This window comes from Electrophorus electricus, chromosome 13, assembly GCF_041902795.1.
Source record: "Electrophorus electricus isolate QZ-2024a chromosome 13, ASM4190279v1, whole genome shotgun sequence".
NCBI classification, from domain to species: domain Eukaryota; kingdom Metazoa; phylum Chordata; class Actinopteri; order Gymnotiformes; family Gymnotidae; genus Electrophorus; species Electrophorus electricus.
The window spans coordinates 26,763,611-26,789,459 of NC_137509.1; the positions used below are offsets into that span (position 1 = coordinate 26,763,611).

The 25,849-nt window shown below is 35.1% G+C and overlaps 23 pseudogenes; all 23 read left to right on the forward strand.

Annotated features, from left to right (window-relative positions):
* The first annotated feature begins 528 nt into the window (after positions 1 to 528).
* On the forward strand, positions 529 to 649 carry LOC145646060 (5S ribosomal RNA; annotated as a pseudogene).
* A 684-nt stretch (positions 650 to 1,333) lies between these two features.
* Positions 1,334 to 1,454, forward strand: LOC145645657 (5S ribosomal RNA; annotated as a pseudogene).
* Positions 1,455 to 3,051: 1,597 nt separating this feature from the next.
* On the forward strand, positions 3,052 to 3,172 carry LOC145645658 (5S ribosomal RNA; annotated as a pseudogene).
* Positions 3,173 to 3,856: 684 nt separating this feature from the next.
* On the forward strand, positions 3,857 to 3,977 carry LOC145645929 (5S ribosomal RNA; annotated as a pseudogene).
* Positions 3,978 to 4,661: 684 nt separating this feature from the next.
* On the forward strand, positions 4,662 to 4,782 carry LOC145646180 (5S ribosomal RNA; annotated as a pseudogene).
* A 684-nt stretch (positions 4,783 to 5,466) lies between these two features.
* Positions 5,467 to 5,587, forward strand: LOC145646181 (5S ribosomal RNA; annotated as a pseudogene).
* Positions 5,588 to 6,381: 794 nt separating this feature from the next.
* On the forward strand, positions 6,382 to 6,502 carry LOC145645659 (5S ribosomal RNA; annotated as a pseudogene).
* A 684-nt stretch (positions 6,503 to 7,186) lies between these two features.
* On the forward strand, positions 7,187 to 7,307 carry LOC145645660 (5S ribosomal RNA; annotated as a pseudogene).
* A 1,490-nt stretch (positions 7,308 to 8,797) lies between these two features.
* Positions 8,798 to 8,918, forward strand: LOC145645982 (5S ribosomal RNA; annotated as a pseudogene).
* A 684-nt stretch (positions 8,919 to 9,602) lies between these two features.
* Positions 9,603 to 9,723, forward strand: LOC145645661 (5S ribosomal RNA; annotated as a pseudogene).
* A 2,290-nt stretch (positions 9,724 to 12,013) lies between these two features.
* LOC145645936 (5S ribosomal RNA) lies at positions 12,014 to 12,134 on the forward strand (annotated as a pseudogene).
* A 793-nt stretch (positions 12,135 to 12,927) lies between these two features.
* On the forward strand, positions 12,928 to 13,048 carry LOC145646217 (5S ribosomal RNA; annotated as a pseudogene).
* A 794-nt stretch (positions 13,049 to 13,842) lies between these two features.
* On the forward strand, positions 13,843 to 13,961 carry LOC145651064 (5S ribosomal RNA; annotated as a pseudogene).
* A 1,706-nt stretch (positions 13,962 to 15,667) lies between these two features.
* On the forward strand, positions 15,668 to 15,786 carry LOC145645867 (5S ribosomal RNA; annotated as a pseudogene).
* A 792-nt stretch (positions 15,787 to 16,578) lies between these two features.
* LOC145651065 (5S ribosomal RNA) lies at positions 16,579 to 16,697 on the forward strand (annotated as a pseudogene).
* Positions 16,698 to 18,401: 1,704 nt separating this feature from the next.
* Positions 18,402 to 18,520, forward strand: LOC145651066 (5S ribosomal RNA; annotated as a pseudogene).
* A 792-nt stretch (positions 18,521 to 19,312) lies between these two features.
* Positions 19,313 to 19,431, forward strand: LOC145644000 (5S ribosomal RNA; annotated as a pseudogene).
* A 1,707-nt stretch (positions 19,432 to 21,138) lies between these two features.
* LOC145645376 (5S ribosomal RNA) lies at positions 21,139 to 21,257 on the forward strand (annotated as a pseudogene).
* A 792-nt stretch (positions 21,258 to 22,049) lies between these two features.
* LOC145651067 (5S ribosomal RNA) lies at positions 22,050 to 22,168 on the forward strand (annotated as a pseudogene).
* Positions 22,169 to 22,960: 792 nt separating this feature from the next.
* On the forward strand, positions 22,961 to 23,079 carry LOC145651068 (5S ribosomal RNA; annotated as a pseudogene).
* Positions 23,080 to 23,871: 792 nt separating this feature from the next.
* Positions 23,872 to 23,990, forward strand: LOC145651069 (5S ribosomal RNA; annotated as a pseudogene).
* A 792-nt stretch (positions 23,991 to 24,782) lies between these two features.
* On the forward strand, positions 24,783 to 24,901 carry LOC145651071 (5S ribosomal RNA; annotated as a pseudogene).
* A 792-nt stretch (positions 24,902 to 25,693) lies between these two features.
* LOC145651072 (5S ribosomal RNA) lies at positions 25,694 to 25,812 on the forward strand (annotated as a pseudogene).
* The last annotated feature ends 37 nt before the right edge of the window (positions 25,813 to 25,849 follow it).

The window sequence follows — 25,849 nt, forward strand, 5'->3', positions numbered from 1 at the left end:
GTGAAGTGCAGTGATTAATTAAAAAAAACTATCTGTTAGCACCTGGGAATAGCAGATGCTGTAAGTTTTTCTTGCATCACTTTAATTTAATATGCAACTGACATGCTTGTAAGTGAAGTGTACAGATTAAATAGAAATCTATTAGTACCAGGGAATAGCAGGTGCTGTAAGATTTTATTGCATCCCTTAAATTTATGTTCAAGCTATCAAGCTCAAATTTGAAGTGCAGTGAATAATTAAATCAAACTATCTGTTAGCACCTGGGAATAGCAGATGCTGTAAGTTTTTATTGCATCACTTTAATTTACTCTCCAACTGACATGCTTGAATGTGAAGTGCAGTGATTAATAAAAAAAACTGTCTGTTAGTGCCTCCGAATACCAGATGTTGTAAGCTTTTATTGCATCATTTTAATTTACTTTCAAGATAACATTCTAGAATGTCAAGTGCAGGGATTAATAAAAAAAAATGTCAGATTGGTCTTTGATCATATTTTCTATGATTAGCCAATTTGAGTAAGTATTTAAGGTTGACGGCCATACCAGCTTCAGCACGCCTCCAATCTCATCTGAACTTGGAAGCTAAGCAAGTTTGTGCCTGGATAGTACTGAGGTGGGACCCTACCTAGGAATACCATGTGCTGTGAGCTTTTCTTGCATCACTTTAATTTACTTTCAAGCTGACATTCTCAAATGTGAAGTGCAGTGATTAATAAAAAAAACTATCTGTTAGCACCTGGGAATAGCAGATGCTGTAAGTTTTTTTTGCATCACTTTCATTTACTCTCCAACTCACATGCCTGAATGTGAAGTGCAGTGATTAATTAAAAAAAACTATCTGTTAGCACCTGGGAATAGCAGATGCTGTAAGTTTTTCTTGCATCACTTTAATTTAATATGCAACTGACATGCTTGTAAGTGAAGTGTACAGATTAAATAGAAATCTATTAGTACCAGGGAATAGCAGGTGCTGTAAGATTTTATTGCATCCCTTAAATTTATGTTCAAGCTATCAAGCTCAAATTTGAAGTGCAGTGAATAATTAAATCAAACTATCTGTTAGCACCTGGGAATAGCAGATGCTGTAAGTTTTTATTGCATCACTTTAATTTACTCTCCAACTGACATGCTTGAATGTGAAGTGCAGTGATTAATAAAAAAAACTGTCTGTTAGTGCCTCCGAATACCAGATGTTGTAAGCTTTTATTGCATCATTTTAATTTACTTTCAAGATAACATTCTAGAATGTCAAGTGCAGGGATTAATTAAAAAAAATGTCAGATTGGTCTTTGATCATATTTTCTATGATTAGCCAATTTGAGTAAGTATTTAAGGTTTACGGCCATACCAGCTTCAGCACGCCTCCAATCTCATCTGAACTTGGAAGCTAAGCAAGTTTGTGCCTGGATAGTACTGAGGTGGGACCCTACCTAGGAATACCATGTGCTGTGAGCTTTTCTTGCATCACTTTAATTTACTTTCAAGCTGACATTCTCAAATGTGAAGTGCAGTGATTAATAAAAAAAACTATCTGTTAGCACCTGGGAATAGCAGATGCTGTAAGTTTTTTTTGCATCACTTTCATTTACTCTCCAACTCACATGCCTGAATGTGAAGTGCAGTGATTAATTAAAAAAAACTATCTGTTAGCACCTGGGAATAGCAGATGCTGTAAGTTTTTCTTGCATCACTTTAATTTAATATGCAACTGAAATGCTTGTAAGTGAAGTGTACAGATTAAATAGAAATCTATTAGTACCAGGGAATAGCAGGTGCTGTAAGATTTTATTGCATCCCTTAAATTTATGTTCAAGCTATCAAGCTCAAATTTGAAGTGCAGTGAATAATTAAATCAAACTATCTGTTAGCACCTGGGAATAGCAGATGCTGTAAGTTTTTATTGCATCACTTTAATTTACTCTCCAACTGACATGCTTGAATGTGAAGTGCAGTGATTAATAAAAAAAACTGTGTTAGTGCCTCCGAATACCAGATGTTGTAAGCTTTTATTGCATCATTTTAATTTACTTTCAAGATAACATTCTAGAATGTCAAGTGCAGGGATTAATAAAAAAAAATGTCAGATTGGTCTTTGATCATATTTTCTATGATTAGCCAATTTGAGTAAGTATTTAAGGTTTACGGCCATACCAGCTTCAGCACGCCTCCAATCTCATCTGATCTTGGAAGCTAAGCAAGTTTGTGCCTGGATAGTACGGAGGTGGGACCCTACCTAGGAATACCATGTGCTGTGAGCTTTTCTTGCATCACTTTAATTTACTTTCAAGCTGACATTCTCAAATGTGAAGTGCAGTGATTAATAAAAAAAACTATCTGTTAGCACCTGGGAATAGCAGATGCTGTAAGTTTTTTTTGCATCACTTTCATTTACTCTCCAACTCACATGCCTGAATGTGAAGTGCAGTGATTCATCAAAAAACTATCTTATAGCACCTTGGACTATGAGATGCTGTAAGCTTCTCTTGCATCACTTTAATTTAATTTCAAGATGACATGCTAGGATGTGAAGTGCAGTGATTAATTAAAAAAAACTATCTGTTAGCACCTGGGAATAGCAGATGCTGTAAGTTTTTCTTGCATCACTTTAATTTAATATGCAACTGACATGCTTGTAAGTGAAGTGTACAGATTAAATAGAAATCTATTAGTACCAGGGAATAGCAGGTGCTGTAAGATTTTATTGCATCCCTTAAATTTATGTTCAAGCTATCAAGCTCAAATTTGAAGTGCAGTGAATAATTAAATCAAACTATCTGTTAGCACCTGGGAATAGCAGATGCTGTAAGTTTTTATTGCATCACTTTAATTTACTCTCCAACTGACATGCTTGAATGTGAAGTGCAGTGATTAATAAAAAAAACTGTCTGTTAGTGCCTCCGAATACCAGATGTTGTAAGCTTTTATTGCATCATTTTAATTTACTTTCAAGATAACATTCTAGAATGTCAAGTGCAGGGATTAATAAAAAAAAATGTCAGATTGGTCTTTGATCATATTTTCTATGATTAGCCAATTTGAGTAAGTATTTAAGGTTTACGGCCATACCAGCTTCAGCACGCCTCCAATCTCATCTGAACTTGGAAGCTAAGCAAGTTTGTGCCTGGATAGTACTGAGGTGGGACCCTACCTAGGAATACCATGTGCTGTGAGCTTTTCTTGCATCACTTTAATTTACTTTCAAGCTGACATTCTCAAATGTGAAGTGCAGTGATTAATAAAAAAAACTATCTGTTAGCACCTGGGAATAGCAGATGCTGTAAGTTTTTTTTGCATCACTTTCATTTACTCTCCAACTCACATGCCTGAATGTGAAGTGCAGTGATTAATTAAAAAAAACTATCTGTTAGCACCTGGGAATAGCAGATGCTGTAAGTTTTTCTTGCATCACTTTAATTTAATATGCAACTGACATGCTTGTAAGTGAAGTGTACAGATTAAATAGAAATCTATTAGTACCAGGGAATAGCAGGTGCTGTAAGATTTTATTGCATCCCTTAAATTTATGTTCAAGCTATCAAGCTCAAATTTGAAGTGCAGTGAATAATTAAATCAAACTATCTGTTAGCACCTGGGAATAGCAGATGCTGTAAGTTTTTATTGCATCACTTTAATTTACTCTCCAACTGACATGCTTGAATGTGAAGTGCAGTGATTAATAAAAAAAACTGTCTGTTAGTGCCTCCGAATACCAGATGTTGTAAGCTTTTATTGCATCATTTTAATTTACTTTCAAGATAACATTCTAGAATGTCAAGTGCAGGGATTAATAAAAAAAAATGTCAGATTGGTCTTTGATCATATTTTCTATGATTAGCCAATTTGAGTAAGTATTTAAGGTTTACGGCCATACCAGCTTCAGCACGCCTCCAATCTCATCTGATCTTGGAAGCTAAGCAAGTTTGTGCCTGGATAGTACTGAGGTGGGACCCTACCTAGGAATACCATGTGCTGTGAGCTTTTCTTGCATCACTTTAATTTACTTTCAAGCTGACATTCTCAAATGTGAAGTGCAGTGATTAATAAAAAAAACTATCTGTTAGCACCTGGGAATAGCAGATGCTGTAAGTTTTTTTTGCATCACTTTCATTTACTCTCCAACTCACATGCCTGAATGTGAAGTGCAGTGATTAATTAAAAAAAACTATCTGTTAGCACCTGGGAATAGCAGATGCTGTAAGTTTTTCTTGCATCACTTTAATTTAATATGCAACTGACATGCTTGTAAGTGAAGTGTACAGATTAAATAGAAATCTATTAGTACCAGGGAATAGCAGGTGCTGTAAGATTTTATTGCATCCCTTAAATTTATGTTCAAGCTATCAAGCTCAAATTTGAAGTGCAGTGAATAATTAAATCAAACTATCTGTTAGCACCTGGGAATAGCAGATGCTGTAAGTTTTTATTGCATCACTTTAATTTACTCTCCAACTGACATGCTTGAATGTGAAGTGCAGTGATTAATAAAAAAAACTGTCTGTTAGTGCCTCTGAATACCAGATGTTGTAAGCTTTTATTGCATCATTTTAATTTACTTTCAAGATAACATTCTAGAATGTCAAGTGCAGGGATTAATAAAAAAAAATGTCAGATTGGTCTTTGATCATATTTTCTATGATTAGCCAATTTGAGTAAGTATTTAAGGTTTACGGCCGTACCAGCTTCAGCACGCCTCCAATCTCATCTGAACTTGGAAGCTAAGCAAGTTTGTGCCTGGATAGTACTGAGGTGGGACCCTACCTAGGAATACCATGTGCTGTGAGCTTTTCTTGCATCACTTTAATTTACTTTCAAGCTGACATTCTCAAATGTGAAGTGCAGTGATTAATAAAAAAAACTATCTGTTAGCACCTGGGAATAGCAGATGCTGTAAGTTTTTTTTGCATCACTTTCATTTACTCTCCAACTCACATGCCTGAATGTGAAGTGCAGTGATTAATTAAAAAAAACTATCTGTTAGCACCTGGGAATAGCAGATGCTGTAAGTTTTTCTTGCATCACTTTAATTTAATATGCAACTGACATGCTTGTAAGTGAAGTGTACAGATTAAATAGAAATCTATTAGTACCAGGGAATAGCAGGTGCTGTAAGATTTTATTGCATCCCTTAAATTTATGTTCAAGCTATCAAGCTCAAATTTGAAGTGCAGTGAATAATTAAATCAAACTATCTGTTAGCACCTGGGAATAGCAGATGCTGTAAGTTTTTATTGCATCACTTTAATTTACTCTCCAACTGACATGCTTGAATGTGAAGTGCAGTGATTAATAAAAAAAACTGTCTGTTAGTGCCTCTGAATACCAGATGTTGTAAGCTTTTATTGCATCATTTTAATTTACTTTCAAGATAACATTCTAGAATGTCAAGTGCAGGGATTAATAAAAAAAAATGTCAGATTGGTCTTTGATCATATTTTCTATGATTAGCCAATTTGAGTAAGTATTTAAGGTTTACGGCCGTACCAGCTTCAGCACGCCTCCAATCTCATCTGAACTTGGAAGCTAAGCAAGTTTGTGCCTGGATAGTACTGAGGTGGGACCCTACCTAGGAATACCATGTGCTGTGAGCTTTTCTTGCATCACTTTAATTTACTTTCAAGCTGACATTCTCAAATGTGAAGTGCAGTGATTAATAAAAAAAACTATCTGTTAGCACCTGGGAATAGCAGATGCTGTAAGTTTTTTTTGCATCACTTTCATTTACTCTCCAACTCACATGCCTGAATGTGAAGTGCAGTGATTCATCAAAAAACTATCTTATAGCACCTTGGACTATGAGATGCTGTAAGCTTCTCTTGCATCACTTTAATTTAATTTCAAGATGACATGCTAGGATGTGAAGTGCAGTGATTAATTAAAAAAAACTATCTGTTAGCACCTGGGAATAGCAGATGCTGTAAGTTTTTCTTGCATCACTTTAATTTAATATGCAACTGACATGCTTGTAAGTGAAGTGTACAGATTAAATAGAAATCTATTAGTACCAGGGAATAGCAGGTGCTGTAAGATTTTATTGCATCCCTTAAATTTATGTTCAAGCTCTCAAGCTCAAATTTGAAGTGCAGTGAATAATTAAATCAAACTATCTGTTAGCACCTGGGAATAGCAGATGCTGTAAGTTTTTATTGCATCACTTTAATTTACTCTCCAACTGACATGCTTGAATGTGAAGTGCAGTGATTAATAAAAAAAACTGTCTGTTAGTGCCTCCGAATACCAGATGTTGTAAGCTTTTATTGCATCATTTTAATTTACTTTCAAGATAACATTCTAGAATGTCAAGTGCAGGGATTAATAAAAAAAAATGTCAGATTGGTCTTTGATCATATTTTCTATGATTAGCCAATTTGAGTAAGTATTTAAGGTTTACGGCCATACCAGCTTCAGCACGCCTCCAATCTCATCTGAACTTGGAAGCTAAGCAAGTTTGTGCCTGGATAGTACTGAGGTGGGACCCTACCTAGGAATACCATGTGCTGTGAGCTTTTCTTGCATCACTTTAATTTACTTTCAAGCTGACATTCTCAAATGTGAAGTGCAGTGATTAATAAAAAAAACTATCTGTTAGCACCTGGGAATAGCAGATGCTGTAAGTTTTTTTTGCATCACTTTCATTTACTCTCCAACTCACATGCCTGAATGTGAAGTGCAGTGATTAATTAAAAAAAACTATCTGTTAGCACCTGGGAATAGCAGATGCTGTAAGTTTTTCTTGCATCACTTTAATTTAATATGCAACTGACATGCTTGTAAGTGAAGTGTACAGATTAAATAGAAATCTATTAGTACCAGGGAATAGCAGGTGCTGTAAGATTTTATTGCATCCCTTAAATTTATGTTCAAGCTATCAAGCTCAAATTTGAAGTGCAGTGAATAATTAAATCAAACTATCTGTTAGCACCTGGGAATAGCAGATGCTGTAAGTTTTTATTGCATCACTTTAATTTACTCTCCAACTGACATGCTTGAATGTGAAGTGCAGTGATTAATAAAAAAAACTGTCTGTTAGTGCCTCCGAATACCAGATGTTGTAAGCTTTTATTGCATCATTTTAATTTACTTTCAAGATAACATTCTAGAATGTCAAGTGCAGGGATTAATAAAAAAAAATGTCAGATTGGTCTTTGATCATATTTTCTATGATTAGCCAATTTGAGTAAGTATTTAAGGTTTACGGCCATACCAGCTTCAGCACGCCTCCAATCTCATCTGAACTTGGAAGCTAAGCAAGTTTGTGCCTGGATAGTACTGAGGTGGGACCCTACCTAGGAATACCATGTGCTGTGAGCTTTTCTTGCATCACTTTAATTTACTTTCAAGCTGACATTCTCAAATGTGAAGTGCAGTGATTAATAAAAAAAACTATCTGTTAGCACCTGGGAATAGCAGATGCTGTAAGTTTTTTTTGCATCACTTTCATTTACTCTCCAACTCACATGCCTGAATGTGAAGTGCAGTGATTAATTAAAAAAAACTATCTGTTAGCACCTGGGAATAGCAGATGCTGTAAGTTTTTCTTGCATCACTTTAATTTAATATGCAACTGACATGCTTGTAAGTGAAGTGTACAGATTAAATAGAAATCTATTAGTACCAGGGAATAGCAGGTGCTGTAAGATTTTATTGCATCCCTTAAATTTATGTTCAAGCTATCAAGCTCAAATTTGAAGTGCAGTGAATAATTAAATCAAACTATCTGTTAGCACCTGGGAATAGCAGATGCTGTAAGTTTTTATTGCATCACTTTAATTTACTCTCCAACTGACATGCTTGAATGTGAAGTGCAGTGATTAATAAAAAAAAACTGTCTGTTAGTGCCTCCGAATACCAGATGTTGTAAGCTTTTATTGCATCATTTTAATTTACTTTCAAGATAACATTCTAGAATGTCAAGTGCAGGGATTAATAAAAAAAAATGTCAGATTGGTCTTTGATCATATTTTCTATGATTAGGCAATTTGAGTAAGTGTTTAAGGTTTACGGCCATACCAGCTTCAGCACGCCTCCAATCTCATCTGAACTTGAAAGCTAAGCAAGTTTGTGCCTGGATAGTACTGAGGTGGGACCCTACCTAGGAATACCATGTGTTGTGAGCTTTTCTTGCATCACTTTAATTTACTTTCAAGCTGACATTCTCAAATGTGAAGTGCAGTGATTAATAAAAAAAACTATCTGTTAGCACCTGGGAATAGCAGATGCTGTAAGTTTTTTTTGCATCACTTTCATTTACTCTCCAACTCACATGCCTGAATGTGAAGTGCAGTGATTAATTAAAAAAAACTATCTGTTAGCACCTGGGAATAGCAGATGCTGTAAGTTTTTCTTGCATCACTTTAATTTAATATGCAACTGACATGCTTGTAAGTGAAGTGTACAGATTAAATAGAAATCTATTAGTACCAGGGAATAGCAGGTGCTGTAAGATTTTATTGCATCCCTTAAATTTATGTTCAAGCTATCAAGCTCAAATTTGAAGTGCAGTGAATAATTAAATCAAACTATCTGTTAGCACCTGGGAATAGCAGATGCTGTAAGTTTTTATTGCATCACTTTAATTTACTCTCCAACTGACATGCTTGAATGTGAAGTGCAGTGATTAATAAAAAAAACTGTCTGTTAGTGCCTCCGAATACCAGATGTTGTAAGCTTTTATTGCATAATTTTAATTTACTTTCAAGATAACATTCTAGAATGTCAAGTGCAGGGATTAATAAAAAAAAATGTCAGATTGGTCTTTGATCATATTTTCTATGATTAGCCAATTTGAGTAAGTATTTAAGGTTTACGGCCATACCAGCTTCAGCACGCCTCCAATCTCATCTGATCTTGGAAGCTAAGCAAGTTTGTGCCTGGATAGTACTGAGGTGGGACCCTACCTAGGAAAACCATGTGCTGTGAGCTTTTCTTGCATCACTTTAATTTACTTTCAAGCTGACATTCTCAAATGTGAAGTGCAGTGATTAATAAAAAAAACTATCTGTTAGCACCTGGGAATAGCAGGTGCTGTAAGTTTTTTTTGCATCACTTTCATTTACTCTCCAACTCACATGCCTGAATGTGAAGTGCAGTGATTAATTAAAAAAAACTATCTGTTAGCACCTGGGAATAGCAGATGCTGTAAGTTTTTCTTGCATCACTTTAATTTAATATGCAACTGACATGCTTGTAAGTGAAGTGTACAGATTAAATAGAAATCTATTAGTACCAGGGAATAGCAGGTGCTGTAAGATTTTATTGCATCCCTTAAATTTATGTTCAAGCTATCAAGCTCAAATTTGAAGTGCAGTGAATAATTAAATCAAACTATCTGTTAGCACCTGGGAATAGCAGATGCTGTAAGTTTTTATTGCATCACTTTAATTTACTCTCCAACTGACATGCTTGAATGTGAAGTGCAGTGATTAATAAAAAAAACTGTCTGTTAGTGCCTCCGAATACCAGATGTTGTAAGCTTTTATTGCATCATTTTAATTTACTTTCAAGATAACATTCTAGAATGTCAAGTGCAGGGATTAATAAAAAAAAATGTCAGATTGGTCTTTGATCATATTTTCTATGATTAGCCAATTTGAGTAAGTATTTAAGGTTTACGGCCATACCAGCTTCAGCACGCCTCCAATCTCATCTGAACTTGGAAGCTAAGCAAGTTTGTGCCTGGATAGTACTGAGGTGGGACCCTACCTAGGAATACCATGTGCTGTGAGCTTTTCTTGCATCACTTTAATTTACTTTCAAGCTGACATTCTCAAATGTGAAGTGCAGTGATTAATAAAAAAAACTATCTGTTAGCACCTGGGAATAGCAGATGCTGTAAGTTTTTTTTGCATCACTTTCATTTACTCTCCAACTCACATGCCTGAATGTGAAGTGCAGTGATTAATTAAAAAAAACTATCTGTTAGCACCTGGGAATAGCAGATGCTGTAAGTTTTTCTTGCATCACTTTAATTTAATATGCAACTGACATGCTTGTAAGTGAAGTGTACAGATTAAATAGAAATCTATTAGTACCAGGGAATAGCAGGTGCTGTAAGATTTTATTGCATCCCTTAAATTTATGTTCAAGCTATCAAGCTCAAATTTGAAGTGCAGTGAATAATTAAATCAAACTATCTGTTAGCACCTGGGAATAGCAGATGCTGTAAGTTTTTATTGCATCACTTTAATTTACTCTCCAACTGACATGCTTGAATGTGAAGTGCAGTGATTAATAAAAAAACTGTCTGTTAGTGCCTCCGAATACCAGATGCTGTAAGCTTTTATTGCATCATTTTAATTTACTTTCAAGATAACATTCTAGAATGTCAAGTGCAGGGATTAATAAAAAAAAATGTCAGATTGGTCTTTGATCATATTTTCTATGATTAGCCAATTTGAGTAAGTATTTAAGGTTTACGGCCATACCAGCTTCAGCACGCCTCCAATCTCATCTGAACTTAGAAGCTAAGCAAGTTTGTGCCTGGATAGTACTGAGGTGGGACCCTACCTAGGAATACCATGTGCTGTGAGCTTTTCTTGCATCACTTTAATTTACTTTCAAGCTGACATTCTCAAATGTGAAGTGCAGTGATTAATAAAAAAAACTATCTGTTAGCACCTGGGAATAGCAGATGCTGTAAGTTTTTTTTTGCATCACTTTCATTTACTCTCCAACTCACATGCCTGAATGTGAAGTGCAGTGATTCATCAAAAAACTATCTTTTAGCACCTTGGACTATGAGATGCTGTAAGCTTCTCTTGCATCACTTTAATTTACTTTCAAGATGACATGCTAGGATGTGAAGTGCAGTGATTAATTAATAAAACCTATCTGTTAGCACCTGGGAATAACAGATGCTGTAAGTTTTTCTTGCATCACTTTAATTTAATATGCAACTGACATGCTTGTATGTGAAGTGTACAGATTAAATAGAAATATTTTAGTACCAGGGAATAGCAGGTCCTGTAAGATTTTATTGCATCCCTTAAATTTATGTTCAAGCTATCAAGCTCAAATTTGAAGTGCAGTGAATAATTAAATCAAACTATCTGTTAGCACCTGGGAATAGCAGATGCTGTAAGTATTTATTGCATCACTTTAATTTACTCTCCAACTAACATGCTTGAATGTGAAGTGCAGTGATTAATAAAAAAACCGTCTGTTAGTGCCTCCGAATACCAGATGTTGTAAGCTTTTATTGCATCATTTTAATTTACTTTCAAGATAACATTCTAGAATGTCAAGTGCAGGGATTAATAAAAAAAAATGTCAGATTGGTCTTTGATCATATTTTCTATGATTAGCCAATTTGAGTAAGTATTTAAGGTTTACGGCCATACCAGCTTCAGCACGCCTCCAATCTCATCTGAACTTAGAAGCTAAGCAAGTTTGTGCCTGGATAGTACTGAGGTGGGACCCTACCTAGGAATACCATGTGCTGTGAGCTTTTCTTGCATCACTTTAATTTACTTTCAAGCTGACATTCTCAAATGTGAAGTGCAGTGATTAATAAAAAAAACTATCTGTTAGCACCTGGGAATAGCAGATGCTGTAAGTTTTTCTTGCATCACTTTAATTTAATATGCAACTGACATGCTTGTAAGTGAAGTGTACAGATTAAATAGAAATCTATTAGTACCAGGGAATAGCAGGTGCTGTAAGATTTTATTGCATCCCTTAAATTTATGTTCAAGCTATCAAGCTCAAATTTGAAGTGCAGTGAATAATTAAATCAAACTATCTGTTAGCACCTGGGAATAGCAGATGCTGTAAGTTTTTATTGCATCACTTTAATTTACTCTCCAACTGACATGCTTGAATGTGAAGTGCAGTGATTAATAAAAAAACTGTCTGTTAGTGCCTCCGAATACCAGATGTTGTAAGCTTTTATTGCATCATTTTAATTTACTTTCAAGATAACATTCTAGAATGTCAAGTGCAGGGATTAATTAAAAAAAATGTCAGATTGGTCTTTGATCATATTTTCTATGATTAGGCAATTTGAGTAAGTGTTTAAGGTTTACGGCCATACCAGCTTCAGCATGCCTCCAATCTCATCTGAACTTGGAAGCTAAGCAAGTTTGTGCCTGGATAGTACTGAGGTGGGACCCTACCTAGGAATACCATGTGCTGTGAGCTTTTCTTGCATCACTTTAATTTACTTTCAAGCTGACATTCTCAAATGTGAAGTGCAGTGATTAATAAAAAAAACTATCTGTTAGCACCTGGGAATAGCAGATGCTGTAAGTTTTTTTTGCATCACTTTCATTTACTCTCCAACTCACATGCCTGAATGTGAAGTGCAGTGATTCATCAAAAAACTATCTTTTAGCACCTTGGACTACGAGCTGTTGTAAGCTTCTCCTGCATCACATTAATTTACTTTCAAGATGACATGCTAGGATGTGAAGTGCAGTGATTAATTAAAAAAAACTATCTGTTAGCACCTGGGAATAGCAGATGCTGTAAGTTTTTCTTGCATCACTTTAATTTAATATGCAACTGACATGCTTGTAAGTGAAGTGTACAGATTAAATAGAAATCTATTAGTACCAGGGAATAGCAGGTGCTGTAAGATTTTATTGCATCCCTTAAATTTATGTTCAAGCTATCAAGCTCAAATTTGAAGTGCAGTGAATAATTAAATCAAACTATCTGTTAGCACCTGGGAATAGCAGATGCTGTAAGTTTTTATTGCATCACTTTAATTTACTCTCCAACTGACATGCTTGAATGTGAAGTGCAGTGATTAATAAAAAAACTGTCTGTTAGTGCCTCCGAATACCAGATGTTGTAAGCTTTTATTGCATCATTTTAATTTACTTTCAAGATAACATTCTAGAATGTCAAGTGCAGGGATTAATTAAAAAAAATGTCAGATTGGTCTTTGATCATATTTTCTATGATTAGGCAATTTGAGTAAGTGTTTAAGGGTTACGGCCATACCAGCTTCAGCATGCCTCCAATCTCATCTGAACTTGGAAGCTAAGCAAGTTTGTGCCTGGATAGTACTGAGGTGGGACCCTACCTAGGAATACCATGTGCTGTGAGCTTTTCTTGCATCACTTTAATTTACTTTCAAGCTGACATTCTCAAATGTGAAGTGCAGTGATTAATAAAAAAAACTATCTGTTAGCACCTGGGAATAGCAGATGCTGTAAGTTTTTTTTTGCATCACTTTCATTTACTCTCCAACTCACATGCCTGAATGTGAAGTGCAGTGATTCATCAAAAAACTATCTTTTAGCACCTTGGACTATGAGATGCTGTAAGCTTCTCTTGCATCACTTTAATTTACTTTCAAGATGACATGCTAGGATGTGAAGTGCAGTGATTAATTAATAAAACCTATCTGTTAGCACCTGGGAATAACAGATGCTGTAAGTTTTTCTTGCATCACTTTAATTTAATATGCAACTGACATGCTTGTATGTGAAGTGTACAGATTAAATAGAAATATTTTAGTACCAGGGAATAGCAGGTCCTGTAAGATTTTATTGCATCCCTTAAATTTATGTTCAAGCTATCAAGCTCAAATTTGAAGTGCAGTGAATAATTAAATCAAACTATCTGTTAGCACCTGGGAATAGCAGATGCTGTAAGTATTTATTGCATCACTTTAATTTACTCTCCAACTAACATGCTTGAATGTGAAGTGCAGTGATTAATAAAAAAACCGTCTGTTAGTGCCTCCGAATACCAGATGTTGTAAGCTTTTATTGCATCATTTTAATTTACTTTCAAGATAACATTCTAGAATGTCAAGTGCAGGGATTAATAAAAAAAAATGTCAGATTGGTCTTTGATCATATTTTCTATGATTAGCCAATTTGAGTAAGCGTTTAAGGTTTACGGCCATACCAGCTTCAGAACGTCCAATCTCATCTGAACTTGGAAGCTAAGCAAGTTTGTGCCTGAATAGTACTGAGGTGGGACCCTATCTAGGAATACCAGGTGCTGTAAGCTTTTCTTGCATCACTTTAATTTACTTTCAAGCTGACATTCTCAAATGTGAAGTGCAGTAAATAATAAAAAAAACTATCTGTTAGCACCTGGGAATAGCAGGTGCTGTAAGTTTTTTTTGCATCACTTTCATTTACTCTCCAACTCACATGCCTGAATGTGAAGAGCAGTGATTCATCAAAAAACTAACTTTTAGCACCTTGGACTATGAGATGCTGTAAGCTTCTCTTGCATCACTTTAATTTACTTTCAAGATGACATGCTAGGATGTGAAGTGCAGTGATTAATTAAAAAAACCTATCTGTTAGCACCTGGGAATAGCAGATGCTGTAAGTTTTTCTTGCATCACTTTAATTTAATATGCAACTGACATGCTTGTAAGTGAAGTGTACAGATTAAATAGAAATCTATTAGTACCAGGGAATAGCAGGTGCTGTAAGATTTTATTGCATCCCTTAAATTTATGTTCAAGCTATCAAGCTCAAATTTGAAGTGCAGTGAATAATTAAATCAAACTATCTGTTAGCACCTGGGAATAGCAGATGCTGTAAGTTTTTATTGCATCACTTTAATTTACTCTCCAACTGACATGCTTGAATGTGAAGTGCAGTGATTAATAAAAAAACTGTCTGTTAGTGCCTCCGAATACCAGATGTTGTTATCTTTTATTGCATCATTTTAATTTACTTTCAAGATAACATTCTAGAATGTCAAGTGCAGGGATTAATAAAAAAAAATGTCAGATTGGTATTGGATCATATTTTCTATGATTAGGCAATTTGAGTAAGTGTTTAAGGTTTACGACCATACCAGCTTCAGCACGCCTCCAATCTCATCTGAACTTGGAAGCTAAGCAAGTTTGTGCCTGGATAGTACTGAGGTGGGACCCTACCTAGGAATACCATGTGCTGTGAGATTTTCTTGCATCACTTTAATTTACTTTCAAGCTGACATTCTCAAATGTGAAGTGCAGTGATTAATAAAAAAAACTATCTGTTAGCACCTGGGAATAGCAGATGCTGTAAGTTTTTTTTGCATCACTTTCATTTACTCTCCAACTCACATGCCTGAATGTGAAGTGCAGTGATTCATCAAAAAACTATCTTTTAGCACCTTGGACTATGAGATGCTGTAAGTTCTCTTGCATCACTTTAATTTACTTTCAAGATGACATGCTAGGATGTGAAGTGCAGTGATTAATTAATAAAACCTATCTGTTAGCACCTGGGAATAGCAGATGCTGTAAGTTTTTCTTGCATCACTTTAATTTAATATGCAACTGACATGCTTGTATGTGAAGTGTACAGATTAAACAGAAATATTTTAGTACCAGGGAATAGCAGGTCCTGTAAGATTATATTGCATCCCTTAAATTTATGTTCAAGCTATCAAGCTCAAATTTGAAGTGCAGTGAATAATTAAATCAAACTATCTGTTAGCACCTGGGAATAGCAGATGCTGTAAGTTTTTTTTGCATCACTTTCATTTACTCTCCAACTCACATGCCTGAATGTGAAGTGCAGTGATTCATCAAAAAACTGTCTGTTAGTGCCTCCGAATACCAGATGTTGTAAGCTTTTATTGCATCATTTTAATTTACTTTCAAGACAACATTCTAGAATGTCAAGTGCAGGGATTAATAAAAAAAAATGTCAGATTGGTATTGGATCATATTTTCTATGATTAGGCAATTTGAGTAAGTGTTTAAGCTTTACGGCCATACCAGCTTCAGAACGTCCAATCTCATCTGAACTTGGAAGCTAAGCAAGTTTGTGCCTGAATAGTACTGAGGTGGGACCCTATCTAGTAATACCAGGTGCTGTAAGCTTTTCTTGCATCACTTTAATTTACTTTCAAGCTGACATTCTCAAATGTGAAGTGCAGTGATTAATAAAAAAAACTATCTGTTTGCACCTGGGAATAGCAGGTGCTGTAAGTTTTTTTTGCATCACTTTCATTTACTCTCCAACTCACATGCCTGAATGTGAAGTGCAGTGATTCATCAAAAAACTAACTTTTAGCACCTTGGACTATGAGATGCTGTAAGCTTCTCTTGCATCACTTTAATTTACTTTCAAGATGACATGCTAGGATGTGAAGTGCAGTGATTAATTAAAAAAACCTATCTGTTAGCACCTGGGAATAGCAGATGCTGTAAGTTTTTCTTGCATCACTTTAATTTAATATGCAACTGACATGCTTGTAAGTGAAGTGTACAGATTAAATAGAAATCTATTAGTACCAGGGAATAGCAGGTGCTGTAAGATTTTATTGCATCCCTTAAATTTATGTTCAAGCTATCAAGCTCAAATTTGAAGTGCAGTGAATAATTAAATCAAACTATCTGTTAGCACCTGGGAATAGCAGATGCTGTAAGTATTTATTGCATCACTTTAATTTACTCTCCAACTAACATGCTTGAATGTGAAGTGCAGTGATTAATAAAAAAACTGTCTGTTAGTGCCTCCGAATACCAGATGTTGTAAGCTTTTATTGCATCATTTTAATTTACTTTCAAGACAACATTCTAGAATGTCAAGTGCAGGGATTAATAAAAAAAATGTCAGATTGGTATTTGATCATATTTTCTATGATTAGGCAATTTGAGTAAGTGTTTAAGGTTTACGGCCATACCAGCTTCAGAACGTCCAATCTCATCTGAACTTGGAAGCTAAGCAAGTTTGTGCCTGAATAGTACTGAGGTGGGACCCTATCTAGGAATACCAGGTGCTGTAAGCTTTTCTTGCATCACTTTAATTTACTTTCAAGCTGACATTCTCAAATGTGAAGTGCAGTAAATAATAAAAAAAACTATCTGTTAGCACCTGGGAATAGCAGGTGCTGTAAGTTTTTTTTGCATCACTTTCATTTACTCTCCAACTCACATGCCTGAATGTGAAGAGCAGTGATTCATCAAAAAACTAACTTTTAGCACCTTGGACTATGAGATGCTGTAAGCTTCTCTTGCATCACTTTAATTTACTTTCAAGATGACATGCTAGGATGTGAAGTGCAGTGATTAATTAAAAAAACCTATCTGTTAGCACCTGGGAATAGCAGATGCTGTAAGTTTTTCTTGCATCACTTTAATTTAATATGCAACTGACATGCTTGTAAGTGAAGTGTACAGATTAAATAGAAATCTATTAGTACCAGGGAATAGCAGGTGCTGTAAGATTTTATTGCATCCCTTAAATTTATGTTCAAGCTATCAAGCTCAAATTTGAAGTGCAGTGAATAATTAAATCAAACTATCTGTTAGCACCTGGGAATAGCAGATGCTGTAAGTTTTTATTGCATCACTTTAATTTACTCTCCAACTGACATGCTTGAATGTGAAGTGCAGTGATTAATAAAAAAACTGTCTGTTAGTGCCTCCGAATACCAGATGTTGTTATCTTTTATTGCATCATTTTAATTTACTTTCAAGATAACATTCTAGAATGTCAAGTGCAGGGATTAATAAAAAAAATGTCAGATTGGTCTTTGATCATATTTTCTATGATTAGGCAATTTGAGTAAGTGTTTAAGGTTTACGACCATACCAGCTTCAGCACGCCTCCAATCTCATCTGAACTTGGAAGCTAAGCAAGTTTGTGCCTGGATAGTACTGAGGTGGGACCCTACCTAGGAATACCATGTGCTGTGAGATTTTCTTGCATCACTTTAATTTACTTTCAAGCTGACATTCTCAAATGTGAAGTGCAGTGATTAATAAAAAAAACTATCTGTTAGCACCTGGGAATAGCAGATGCTGTAAGTTTTTTTTGCATCACTTTCATTTACTCTCCAACTCACATGCCTGAATGTGAAGTGCAGTGATTCATCAAAAAACTATCTTTTAGCACCTTGGACTATGAGATGCTGTAAGTTCTCTTGCATCACTTTAATTTACTTTCAAGATGACATGCTAGGATGTGAAGTGCAGTGATTAATTAAAAAAACCTATCTGTTAGCACCTGGGAATAGCAGATGCTGTAAGTTTTTCTTGCATCACTTTAATTTAATATGCAACTGACATGCTTGTAAGTGAAGTGTACAGATTAAATAGAAATCTATTAGTACCAGGGAATAGCAGGTGCTGTAAGATTTTATTGCATCCCTTAAATTTATGTTCAAGCTATCAAGCTCAAATTTGAAGTGCAGTGAATAATTAAATCAAACTATCTGTTAGCACCTGGGAATAGCAGATGCTGTAAGTATTTATTGCATCACTTTAATTTACTCTCCAACTAACATGCTTGAATGTGAAGTGCAGTGATTAATAAAAAAACTGTCTGTTAGTGCCTCCGAATACCAGATGTTGTAAGCTTTTATTGCATCATTTTAATTTACTTTCAAGACAACATTCTAGAATGTCAAGTGCAGGGATTAATAAAAAAAATGTCAGATTGGTATTTGATCATATTTTCTATGATTAGGCAATTTGAGTAAGTGTTTAAGGTTTACGGCCATACCAGCTTCAGAACGTCCAATCTCATCTGAACTTGGAAGCTAAGCAAGTTTGTGCCTGAATAGTACTGAGGTGGGACCCTATCTAGGAATACCAGGTGCTGTAAGCTTTTCTTGCATCACTTTAATTTACTTTCAAGCTGACATTCTCAAATGTGAAGTGCAGTAAATAATAAAAAAAACTATCTGTTAGCACCTGGGAATAGCAGGTGCTGTAAGTTTTTTTTGCATCACTTTCATTTACTCTCCAACTCACATGCCTGAATGTGAAGAGCAGTGATTCATCAAAAAACTAACTTTTAGCACCTTGGACTATGAGATGCTGTAAGCTTCTCTTGCATCACTTTAATTTACTTTCAAGATGACATGCTAGGATGTGAAGTGCAGTGATTAATTAAAAAAACCTATCTGTTAGCACCTGGGAATAGCAGATGCTGTAAGTTTTTCTTGCATCACTTTAATTTAATATGCAACTGACATGCTTGTAAGTGAAGTGTACAGATTAAATAGAAATCTATTAGTACCAGGGAATAGCAGGTGCTGTAAGATTTTATTGCATCCCTTAAATTTATGTTCAAGCTATCAAGCTCAAATTTGAAGTGCAGTGAATAATTAAATCAAACTATCTGTTAGCACCTGGGAATAGCAGATGCTGTAAGTATTTATTGCATCACTTTAATTTACTCTCCAACTAACATGCTTGAATGTGAAGTGCAGTGATTAATAAAAAAACTGTCTGTTAGTGCCTCCGAATACCAGATGTTGTAAGCTTTTATTGCATCATTTTAATTTACTTTCAAGACAACATTCTAGAATGTCAAGTGCAGGGATTAATAAAAAAAATGTCAGATTGGTATTTGATCATATTTTCTATGATTAGGCAATTTGAGTAAGTGTTTAAGGTTTACGGCCATACCAGCTTCAGAACGTCCAATCTCATCTGAACTTGGAAGCTAAACAAGTTTGTGCCTGAATAGTACTGAGGTGGGACCCTATCTAGGAATACCAGGTGCTGTAAGCTTTTCTTGCATCACTTTAATTTACTTTCAAGCTGACATTCTCAAATGTGAAGTGCAGTAAATAATAAAAAAAACTATCTGTTAGCACCTGGGAATAGCAGGTGCTGTAAGTTTTTTTTGCATCACTTTCATTTACTCTCCAACTCACATGCCTGAATGTGAAGAGCAGTGATTCATCAAAAAACTAACTTTTAGCACCTTGGACTATGAGATGCTGTAAGCTTCTCTTGCATCACTTTAATTTACTTTCAAGATGACATGCTAGGATGTGAAGTGCAGTGATTAATTAAAAAAACCTATCTGTTAGCACCTGGGAATAGCAGATGCTGTAAGTTTTTCTTGCATCACTTTAATTTAATATGCAACTGACATGCTTGTAAGTGAAGTGTACAGATTAAATAGAAATCTATTAGTACCAGGGAATAGCAGGTGCTGTAAGATTTTATTGCATCCCTTAAATTTATGTTCAAGCTATCAAGCTCAAATTTGAAGTGCAGTGAATAATTAAATCAAACTATCTGTTAGCACCTGGGAATAGCAGATGCTGTAAGTTTTTATTGCATCACTTTAATTTACTCTCCAACTGACATGCTTGAATGTGAAGTGCAGTGATTAATAAAAAAACTGTCTGTTAGTGCCTCCGAATACCAGATGTTGTAAGCTTTTATTGCATCATTTTAATTTACTTTCAAGATAACATTCTAGAATGTCAAGTGCAGGGATTAATAAAAAAAAATGTCAGATTGGTCTTTGATCATATTTTCTATGATTAGGCAATTTGAGTAAGTGTTTAAGGTTTACGGCCATACCAGCTTCAGCACGCCTCCAATCTCATCTGAACTTGGAAGCTAAGCAAGTTTGTGCCTGGATAGCACTGAGGTGGGACCCTACCTAGGAATACCATGTGCTGTGAGATTTTCTTGCATCACTTTAATTTACTTTCAAGCTGACATTCTCAAATGTGAAGTGCAGTGATTAATAAAAAAAACTATCTGTTAGCACCTGGGAATAGCAGATGCTGTAAGTTTTTTTTGCATCACTTTCATTTACTCTCCAACTCACATGCCTGAATGTGAAGTGCAGTGATTCATCAAAAAACTATCTTTTAGCACCTTGGACTATGAGATGCTGTAAGCTTCTCTTGCATCACTTTAATTTACTTTCAAGATGACATGCTAGGATGTGAAGTGCAGTGATTAATTAATAAAACCTATCTGTTAGCACCTGGGAATAGCAGATGCTGTAAGTTTTTCTTGCATCACTTTAATTTAATATGCAACTGACATGCTTGTATGTGAAGTGTACAGATTAAATAGAAATATTTTAGTACCAGGGAATAGCAGGTCCTGTAAGATTTTATTGCATCCCTTAAATTTATGTTCAAGCTATCAAGCTCAAATTTGAAGTGCAGTGAATAATTAAATCAAACTATCTGTTAGCACCTGGGAATAGCAGATGCTGTAAGTATTTATTGCATCACTTTAATTTACTCTCCAACTAACATGCTTGAATGTGAAGTGCAGTGATTAATAAAAAAACTGTCTGTTAGTGCCTCCGAATACCAGATGTTGTAAGCTTTTATTGCATCATTTTAATTTACTTTCAAGACAACATTCTAGAATGTCAAGTGCAGGGATTAATAAAAAAAAATGTCAGATTGGTATTGGATCATATTTTCTATGATTAGGGAATTTGAGTAAGTGTTTAAGCTTTACGACCATACCAGCTTCAGAACGTCCAATCTCATCTGAACTTGGAAGCTAAGCAAGTTTGTGCCTGAATAGTACTGAGGTGGGACCCTATCTAGGAATACCAGGTGCTGTAAGCTTTTCTTGCATCACTTTAATTTACTTTCAAGCTGATATTCTCAAATGTGAAGTGCAGTGATTAATAAAAAAAACTATCTGTTAGCACCTTGGAATAGCAGGTGCTGTAAGTTTTTTTTGCATCACTTTCATTTACTCTCCAACTCACATGCCTGAATGTGAAGAGCAGTGATTCATCAAAAAACTAACTTTTAGCACCTTGGACTATGAGATGCTGTAAGCTTCTCTTGCATCACTTTAATTTACTTTCAAGATGACATGCTAGGATGTGAAGTGCAGTGATTAATTAAAAAAACCTATCTGTTAGCACCTGGGAATAGCAGATGCTGTAAGTTTTTCTTGCATCACTTTAATTTAATATGCAACTGACATGCTTGTAAGTGAAGTGTACAGATTAAATAGAAATCTATTAGTACCAGGGAATAGCAGGTGCTGTAAGATTTTATTGCATCCCTTAAATTTATGTTCAAGCTATCAAGCTCAAATTTGAAGTGCAGTGAATAATTAAATCAAACTATCTGTTAGCACCTGGGAATAGCAGATGCTGTAAGTATTTATTGCATCACTTTAATTTACTCTCCAACTAACATGCTTGAATGTGAAGTGCAGTGATTAATAAAAAAACTGTCTGTTAGTGCCTCCGAATACCAGATGTTGTAAGCTTTTATTGCATCATTTTAATTTACTTTCAAGACAACATTCTAGAATGTCAAGTGCAGGGATTAATAAAAAAAATGTCAGATTGGTATTTGATCATATTTTCTATGATTAGGCAATTTGAGTAAGTGTTTAAGGTTTACGGCCATACCAGCTTCAGAACGTCCAATCTCATCTGAACTTGGAAGCTAAGCAAGTTTGTGCCTGAATAGTACTGAGGTGGGACCCTATCTAGGAATACCAGGTGCTGTAAGCTTTTCTTGCATCACTTTAATTTACTTTCAAGCTGACATTCTCAAATGTGAAGTGCAGTAAATAATAAAAAAAACTATCTGTTAGCACCTGGGAATAGCAGGTGCTGTAAGTTTTTTTTGCATCACTTTCATTTACTCTCCAACTCACATGCCTGAATGTGAAGAGCAGTGATTCATCAAAAAACTAACTTTTAGCACCTTGGACTATGAGATGCTGTAAGCTTCTCTTGCATCACTTTAATTTACTTTCAAGATGACATGCTAGGATGTGAAGTGCAGTGATTAATTAAAAAAACCTATCTGTTAGCACCTGGGAATAGCAGATGCTGTAAGTTTTTCTTGCATCACTTTAATTTAATATGCAACTGACATGCTTGTAAGTGAAGTGTACAGATTAAATAGAAATCTATTAGTACCAGGGAATAGCAGGTGCTGTAAGATTTTATTGCATCCCTTAAATTTATGTTCAAGCTATCAAGCTCAAATTTGAAGTGCAGTGAATAATTAAATCAAACTATCTGTTAGCACCTGGGAATAGCAGATGCTGTAAGTATTTATTGCATCACTTTAATTTACTCTCCAACTAACATGCTTGAATGTGAAGTGCAGTGATTAATAAAAAAACTGTCTGTTAGTGCCTCCGAATACCAGATGTTGTAAGCTTTTATTGCATCATTTTAATTTACTTTCAAGACAACATTCTAGAATGTCAAGTGCAGGGATTAATAAAAAAAATGTCAGATTGGTATTTGATCATATTTTCTATGATTAGGCAATTTGAGTAAGTGTTTAAGGTTTACGGCCATACCAGCTTCAGAACGTCCAATCTCATCTGAACTTGGAAGCTAAGCAAGTTTGTGCCTGAATAGTACTGAGGTGGGACCCTATCTAGGAATACCAGGTGCTGTAAGCTTTTCTTGCATCACTTTAATTTACTTTCAAGCTGACATTCTCAAATGTGAAGTGCAGTAAATAATAAAAAAAACTATCTGTTAGCACCTGGGAATAGCAGGTGCTGTAAGTTTTTTTTGCATCACTTTCATTTACTCTCCAACTCACATGCCTGAATGTGAAGAGCAGTGATTCATCAAAAAACTAACTTTTAGCACCTTGGACTATGAGATGCTGTAAGCTTCTCTTGCATCACTTTAATTTACTTTCAAGATGACATGCTAGGATGTGAAGTGCAGTGATTAATTAAAAAAACCTATCTGTTAGCACCTGGGAATAGCAGATGCTGTAAGTTTTTCTTGCATCACTTTAATTTAATATGCAACTGACATGCTTGTAAGTGAAGTGTACAGATTAAATAGAAATCTATTAGTACCAGGGAATAGCAGGTGCTGTAAGATTTTATTGCATCCCTTAAATTTATGTTCAAGCTATCAAGCTCAAATTTGAAGTGCAGTGAATAATTAAATCAAACTATCTGTTAGCACCTGGGAATAGCAGATGCTGTAAGTATTTATTGCATCACTTTAATTTACTCTCCAACTAACATGCTTGAATGTGAAGTGCAGTGATTAATAAAAAAACTGTCTGTTAGTGCCTCCGAATACCAGATGTTGTAAGCTTTTATTGCATCATTTTAATTTACTTTCAAGACAACATTCTAGAATGTCAAGTGCAGGGATTAATAAAAAAAATGTCAGATTGGTATTTGATCATATTTTCTATGATTAGGCAATTTGAGTAAGTGTTTAAGGTTTACGGCCATACCAGCTTCAGAACGTCCAATCTCATCTGAACTTGGAAGCTAAGCAAGTTTGTGCCTGAATAGTACTGAGGTGGGACCCTATCTAGGAATACCAGGTGCTGTAAGCTTTTCTTGCATCACTTTAATTTACTTTCAAGCTGACATTCTCAAATGTGAAGTGCAGTAAATAATAAAAAAAACTATCTGTTAGCACCTGGGAATAGCAGGTGCTGTAAGTTTTTTTTGCATCACTTTCATTTACTCTCCAACTCACATGCCTGAATGTGAAGAGCAGTGATTCATCAAAAAACTAACTTTTAGCACCTTGGACTATGAGATGCTGTAAGCTTCTCTTGCATCACTTTAATTTACTTTCAAGATGACATGCTAGGATGTGAAGTGCAGTGATTAATTAAAAAAACCTATCTGTTAGCACCTGGGAATAGCAGATGCTGTAAGTTTTTCTTGCATCACTTTAATTTAATATGCAACTGACATGCTTGTAAGTGAAGTGTACAGATTAAATAGAAATCTATTAGTACCAGGGAATAGCAGGTGCTGTAAGATTTTATTGCATCCCTTAAATTTATGTTCAAGCTATCAAGCTCAAATTTGAAGTGCAGTGAATAATTAAATCAAACTATCTGTTAGCACCTGGGAATAGCAGATGCTGTAAGTATTTATTGCATCACTTTAATTTACTCTCCAACTAACATGCTTGAATGTGAAGTGCAGTGATTAATAAAAAAACTGTCTGTTAGTGCCTCCGAATACCAGATGTTGTAAGCTTTTATTGCATCATTTTAATTTACTTTCAAGACAACATTCTAGAATGTCAAGTGCAGGGATTAATAAAAAAAATGTCAGATTGGTATTTGATCATATTTTCTATGATTAGGCAATTTGAGTAAGTGTTTAAGGTTTACGGCCATACCAGCTTCAGAACGTCCAATCTCATCTGAACTTGGAAGCTAAGCAAGTTTGTGCCTGAATAGTACTGAGGTGGGACCCTATCTAGGAATACCAGGTGCTGTAAGCTTTTCTTGCATCACTTTAATTTACTTTCAAGCTGACATTCTCAAATGTGAAGTGCAGTAAATAATAAAAAAAACTATCTGTTAGCACCTGGGAATAGCAGGTGCTGTAAGTTTTTTTTGCATCACTTTCATTTACTCTCCAACTCACATGCCTGAATGTGAAGAGCAGTGATTCATCAAAAAACTAACTTTTAGCACCTTGGACTATGAGATGCTGTAAGCTTCTCTTGCATCACTTTAATTTACTTTCAAGATGACATGCTAGGATGTGAAGTGCAGTGATTAATTAAAAAAACCTATCTGTTAGCACCTGGGAATAGCAGATGCTGTAAGTTTTTCTTGCATCACTTTAATTTAATATGCAACTGACATGCTTGTAAGTGAAGTGTACAGATTAAATAGAAATCTATTAGTACCAGGGAATAGCAGGTGCTGTAAGATTTTATTGCATCCCTTAAATTTATGTTCAAGCTATCAAGCTCAAATTTGAAGTGCAGTGAATAATTAAATCAAACTATCTGTTAGCACCTGGGAATAGCAGATGCTGTAAGTATTTATTGCATCACTTTAATTTACTCTCCAACTAACATGCTTGAATGTGAAGTGCAGTGATTAATAAAAAAACTGTCTGTTAGTGCCTCCGAATACCAGATGTTGTAAGCTTTTATTGCATCATTTTAATTTACTTTCAAGACAACATTCTAGAATGTCAAGTGCAGGGATTAATAAAAAAAATGTCAGATTGGTATTTGATCATATTTTCTATGATTAGGCAATTTGAGTAAGTGTTTAAGGTTTACGGCCATACCAGCTTCAGAACGTCCAATCTCATCTGAACTTGGAAGCTAAGCAAGTTTGTGCCTGAATAGTACTGAGGTGGGACCCTATCTAGGAATACCAGGTGCTGTAAGCTTTTCTTGCATCACTTTAATTTACTTTCAAGCTGACAT